Source organism: Bos grunniens, chromosome 19, assembly GCF_055505025.1.
Source record: "Bos grunniens cultivar Pamir isolate PY7600 chromosome 19, Bosgru_T2T1.0, whole genome shotgun sequence".
Taxonomy (NCBI): domain Eukaryota; kingdom Metazoa; phylum Chordata; class Mammalia; order Artiodactyla; family Bovidae; genus Bos; species Bos grunniens.
This window is the reverse complement of record NC_141183.1, coordinates 18,106,278-18,112,889: the sequence shown is the minus strand read 5'-3', so window position 1 is coordinate 18,112,889 and position 6,612 is coordinate 18,106,278.

The following is a 6,612-nucleotide window of genomic DNA, read 5'->3' as shown; positions in this document are numbered from 1 at the left end:
AGGAAGTATAGGTTTTGGCAAAAGGCTGTCTGCAACATCGAGTCAGGCTTTGGTAAGGGCAGTCGCAGTGTATCGGCTTGGGGTCCTCAGAGCAAGGTTGGAGGTCAGCGGACCACAGCTTTTCTTTGCTGGAGACAGGCTGGAAGAGTTGCTGCTTGGCTTCGCGTTAAACTATTTAATTGTGGGTCTGGAGATTTCTCTCTTCGCTGGAGTCTCTGGTGCAAGCATCTCCTGTCTCACCCCCCAACTATCGCCTGTCTTGCCTCCCCCGCCCCCCCATTCATCTAATAAAACCCAGAGTAAATGAGCGGTTACCATGTATCACATATGCTGTGGGGCAAACCGGTTCTTCTTGTCTTCAAAGAGGTCTCGGTATAGGAAAGGAAATAAGATGTGTGCACAAATACACGTCTAAGGGTAGACGGTCTAAAGACATCAAGCGAGTTAGAGTCGGCTCCAATGGGAGATTCAGGAAAGACAGTGTAGGAGGTGACATTTGAGTTAGGACTTGAAGGATTTGGACACTTGAAGGATTTGGACAACACGTAGACCTAATCCGTTTCCATCCTCCCAGACTTATCTACAGTTCCTCCCAAGGGAGGTGATGTTCCTCTTCCTTTGACAAGTTGATGCTTCTATTTTCCTGTATCCTGGATCCCACCCAGTTTTGTGTCCCAAGAGACTGTCCACCCATGTACATTCTTTCCTTAACACTTGCCCATTTATTCTAATATTTATTTCTTAATGATTACCTACTGTTATCAGGCACAGATATTGGGGTGGGGGGATGGAACACAAGTAAGACACTACACTAGAAAAGCAGATTAGAATGATCCCAGTCACTTAAGGAAGACTTAGAAAAAATCAAAACTAGCGCTCCAAAGTGTAGGACCCCCTGAGATCCAGGGACTTTGCTTGCCTAGGTCCCTAGAATAATGTTGTGTGGTAGAATAAAGAGGATTTCGTTGTTTTTTGTTTTTTTGGGGTTTTTTTTGCTACTGTAAAGGAAAAAATTGATTAAAAGGTGGAGTCTAATTCTTCTAATCTGAGCTGGCGTTAGTGACTTGCTTGACCAATAGAATGTAATACAAGAGAAATTCTAGGATTTTCAAGGTCAAGTCACAGGAAGCCTTGCAGCTTCTACTCAGCCCTTTAAAGGAACACTCACTTTGGTGATCCTGAGCCACCTTGGTAAAAGTTTGACTCCCCTGAGGCCATCATGCTGAAAAGGCCATGTCTATATGTAGTCTAGTCAACATGCCCAGCTGAGCCCAATCTTTCAGCAAAGGCACCAGACCTGTAAATGAAACTATCTTGTCCCCTCAATAGTAGTCTATTCATTAGCCGACTCCTACCTAATGACCTCTACAGATCTCTGTAGACTTCACATGAAACAGAAGAACTGCCCAACTGAGGCTGTGCCTGAATTCCTGAACAGGAAATCAAGAGATAAAGTAAAATTGATGATATTTTAAGCCACTGAATTTTGGGATTGTTTGTTTTTCAGGAAGAGATGCTCAACCTCAAAAAGTTTGTCAGCTAGTTAGAGAGGGTACAGTTCAGTTCAGTTCAGTTCAGTCGCTCAGTCGTGTCCGACTTTGCAACCCCATGAATCGCAGCATGCCAGGCCTCCCTATCCATCACCATCCATCTCCCGGAATTCACTCAAACTCATGTCCATCGAGTCGGTGATGCCATCCAGCCATCTCATCCTCTGTCATCCCCTTCTCCTGCCCTCAATACCTCCCAGCATCAGTCTTTTCCAATGAGTCAGCTTTTCGCATGAGGTGGCCAAAGTACTGGAGTTTCAGCTTTAACATCATTCCTTCCAAAGAACACCCAGGGCTGATCTCCTTTAGAATGACTGGTTGGATCTCCTTGCAGTCCAAGGGACTCTCAAGAGTCTTCTCTAACACCACAGTTCAAAAGCATCAATTCTTCGGCGCTCAGCTTTCTTCACAGTCCAACTCTCACATCCATACATGACCACTGGAAAAACCATAGCCTTGACTAAACGGACCTTGTTGGCAAAGTAATGTCTCTGCTTTTCAATATGCTACCTAGGTTGGTCATAATTTTTCTTCCAAGGAGTAAGGGATTATGAAAAGGTAACAATGCAAGACAATGTATGAATGTGTAATGAGTAGTAAAGACAATCAGGTATGTCATAATGTAGAGAAGGAAGAGATTCCTTTCAATTCGATGATGAAAGAAGACTTTCCAGAAGAGATGAGATTTCAGTGGAACCTTGAAGTACAAGAAGGATTAAGACATTTGGAGAAGCAGGCATAGAGGGTTCTTGGCAAGCAGAGAGGTAAAGTTCAAAAGCTGTAGGTAGTCCCAGGAAGTCTGTGTGTTTCCTCTTAGCTAGAGCAGAGGAAGATGCTTCAGACAGGAAAGATGTTTTGCCTCCATCTTGTAGAACGTCTGGAGGGCTTTGAGCCTTGGGTGAAAATGAAAGTGTTAGTTGCTCAGTCATGTCCGACTCTTTGCAACTGCATGGACTGTAGCCCATCAGGCTCCTCTGTACATGGAATTCTCCAGACAAGAATACTAGAGTGGGTTGCCATTCCCTTCTCCAGGGATCTTCCTGAGCCAGGGGTCAAACCCAGGTCTCCTGCATTGCAGTCAGATTCTTTACCATCTGAGCCACCAGGGGAGCCTTGGGTAACGGAACAAGATAATATTTCAGAAAAATCAGTATGATGACTTCATGCTCTCTCCTTTTATCTGAACTTTAAGAGGTGTCCTACAGTTCTACAGTTATAGAATTTGGTAAACTAGTCTACAGTCAGCCTGTTTGTTCCCTTCGTGGTGTGATAAACTTCAATACTCTAGAGAGTATTTTTTTTTAAGTTTATGTATCTATTTATTTATTTAGACTGTGTGGCACCCTACTCCAGTACTCTTGCCTGGAAAATCCATGGACGGAGGAGCCTGGTAGGCTGCAGTCCATGGGGTCGCTAAGAGTCAGACACGACTGAGTGACTTCACTTTCACTTTTTACTTTCATGCATTAGAGAAGGAAATGGCAACCCACTCCAGTGTTCTTGCCTGGAGAATCCCAGGGACGGAGGAGCCTGGTGGGCTGCCGTCTATGGGGTCGCACAGAGTTGGACGTGACTGAAGTGACTTAGCAGCAGCAGTGCTGTGCATGTGCTTTTTTCTAGCTGTGGTGTGTGGGCTTCTCAGTGTGGTGGCTTCTCTCATTGCAGAGCACAGGCTCTCGGCACACAGGCTTTGGCAGTTGCAGCACGCCGGGTCAGTGGTTGTGGTGCACAGGCTTAGTTGCTCTGTGGCACGTGGGATCTTTCTGGACCAGGGATCGAATCTGTGTCCTGTGCATTGGCAGGCAGATTCTTAACCCCTGGACCACCAGGGGAGTCCATGAAGAGTATTTTTGATCTGTCCAATTTGACAGAACGTAATTATTTTCTCGGAAACCGTGAATCTGTTGTGTCTCTCTGGTCAATTAGATGGACTAGAACAGTTCTGTTACCCTTTTTATCAAACCATCCCTGCTCCCTATACTCCCCCTACTCTGGTCTCTACCCCACTCCTAGTGTACCTTCTGATCTTGTTGTCTCCTAAGCCCCCTTCCCCCTGCTGTCTATCTCGTCTGTACCAATGTCCATTCAGCACCTCGCACAATTAGCACCAGCTTTGAACGTCTCACCTACCAAACCTAAGAGCCTGTTGAGAGGCCTTCATTTCCCTCCCCTTTCCAATCGTTCTCTTCAATGTTGAGCCTTTTGATAGCTCCCTGGTGCCTCAGGAACACAGTAATAAATTCTTATCTTGGCAGACAGAGCCCTCCTTACTGGTTGCATCTATGGCCACTTTCCCCATCCTAACTACAGTAATTGTAGTTCTCCTCTGAAGTGCCTTTGTGTCCTCTGGCCTTTGCATGCACTGTTCCCTGTGCTTCAAACACCCTTCCTTCTGCCTCAAGCCTGATGAAATCATTCGAGTTTCATTCTGATTTCACCTCTCTTGGGGAGTGCCCCTGACACCTGTGCCGGATCAGGACTCTTCCCCTGTACTCCTGTGGCACCTGGTGCTCTTTCTCAGCACTTTTCACACGTATCTCAATTCTCTGCCCACCAGCCCAAGGGCAGGAGTTGTGTCTTTCATCCTTGTATCTTCCTAGACTCCAGTTCAATAACTGGTATAGGGTGCATGCGTGCTCAGTCGTGTCCAACTGTTTGTGACCACATGGATTATAGCCCACCAGGCTCCTCTGTCCATGGGCTTTCTTAGGCAAGAATTCTGGAGTGGGTTGCCATATCCTTCTCCAGGGGATCTTCCCTACCCAGGGATCGAACCCACACCTGCTACATGAGCAAGCGGATTCTTTACCACTGAGCCACATGAGAAGCCCTGACTGCTATAAGGTAGGTGCTTGTTAATGTTAATGCCTTGAAATAAACTTCATTTAATCAACTCACTCTTCTAATTATGGGCTTCCCTGGTGGCTCAAATGGTAAAGTGTCTGCCTGCAATGCAGAAGACCTGGGTTTGATCCCTGGGTCGGGAAGATCTCCTGGAGAAGGACATGGCAACCCACTCCAGTACTCTTGCCTGGAAAATCCCATGGATGGAGGAGCCTGGTAGGCTGCAGTCCATGGGGTTGCAAAGAGTCGGACATGACTAGAGACTTCACTTCTCCTAATTATTCCATCTGCCTGCCATTTCAGAATTGTCTGAAAGTTGACTTTTAGGCAGTTACAAACAGTCTGCCTCAGAGGAGCCATTCCTGCTGAAAGACTCATCACTTGAAATTGGTGCAGAGTACTAAACAAAATACCTCCTCTTGAGGCACTTTCACAACAGTTTCTTATTCTGCGCTTGTCACCACCCGGTTGGAGGCAGGACAGGCATCACCATCCTGCTTTTCTAGACAAGCATCCTGAGCTTCAGAGGTTAACTTGCTTGCCCAAACTGACTGTGGCAGAGGGGAACTAGGTCCAGGCTGTGGTCTCACACTGCCCTCCAAGGAGCTGCTCTGTCATCCTGCCTTTTTGACTCAAAGAGGGCCTTGCACAGATAAGTAAAACACCTCTGAAGGATTCTTCTTTGGACAGCAACAAAACCCTAGTCACCACCCCCTCAAAGCCGGAGAAACATAATCTCATCGCCTCTGGGTTTTCTCCCCAGCCCCTTCGATTAAAGCTGAGCATACAGGATGACATTTCTGAATTCAGAAGCTGCAGTGAGTTGAGAAAAACAAGCATCTGTGGCCCCTTCCAGGACCCACCAGGTGGAGGAGATGTTGCCCCGGGTCCTATAGGAGGTGGGGAGAGTTCTCCAGGAAGCCGCCCTCCACAGAGAGTCCATCAGCAAATTGTCTCATGTAGCCATAACAGCCAGGAGCAAGGTTGAGGGGAGTGGGGTTTGGTCCTAGGAGAGCCACTGTATTGTAAACAGGATAAAAGGGGCTGCAAAGCCCCACTTATCACTGACTAATGTGCCCCCAGGTCATCGGGGAGCTGGACCCCCACCAGCAGCCCTGAGGGAGTGAAAGAAAATTCCCGATTAACCCCATCACCTGTGAGTGTAGCCGGGGCAAAGGTCTGCCTTTCCTCTTACTAAGTGATTTCCACGGTGGCATCCGTGGAGCTCAACATGGTTTCTAGGAAGCCCCTTCCGAGACTGGAGAAACGTCTTCTGAGCCCCGTGCTCTCGGGGGCCACCTGGAGCAGGGAGCATGTGGGGGCATCTTTGGAAGGTGAGAAGGTCAGAGGAAGGCAGATGTAGCTGGAGGCTGGCAGCAGTTTCAGGGGACAGTGGTGGTCTCTTCGTCACCGTGGGGGAGAAGGAGACTTGGGGATCAGCACATGGAGCAATGGGTTGGCTTAATTTAGACTTGAGAGATTGAGGGCTTGGTCTCTCTGGGCTGTAGGGATTTCATTCATTCCTTACAACCCCCTTTGTGTGCAGGTATCTTAATTCATAGAGGACGAAACTGAGGTTCAGAGAGGTTAAGTGTCCAAAGTAAACAGTAGGTAAGTGACCAGCTGAGACCTGAACTCAGGCCCTGCGTCGCTGACTGTCAGCGTGGGCACTTCAGTGTTGGTTGGACCCGATGTACCTCCTCAGTGTTTAAGTGTGAAGACTTCCAAGGGATGCTTAGATGAAGAGAGTTCACCTTTCCTGAGTGTACTCTGCCCCCGCCCAGGGAGCCTTCCTTGGTCTCTGCCTCTTCTTTTCAGACCCCCATTTTCCTGGACCCCTGTTGCATGGGATAGAAAAAGTTAAGAGTTTGATACAGAAAGCCCAAGTTTGATTTTCCAACTCAGATGACCTCTTGGCCAAATCAATCAATTCCTCTGAGCCTCAGTTTCTTTATCGCTTAGCTGGGGACACTAATATCCACCCTAGATATTTCACCAGGTTGAAGGAGGATGAAATGAGATGGGCTGTGCACACGGTTTGAGTGTTAATTTCACAGTGATTGTTGTGGAACTTCCTGAGTGAATTTCTTGCCTCCAGTTTTCACCCCCTTGCCCACCTGCCTCTCCAGGAATATTGCCTTCAGATTCACCTGCTTAAAATATAACCTTATGCATGTCTCCTACTCAGGAACCATCAGTGACTCCCTGCTACTTCTTC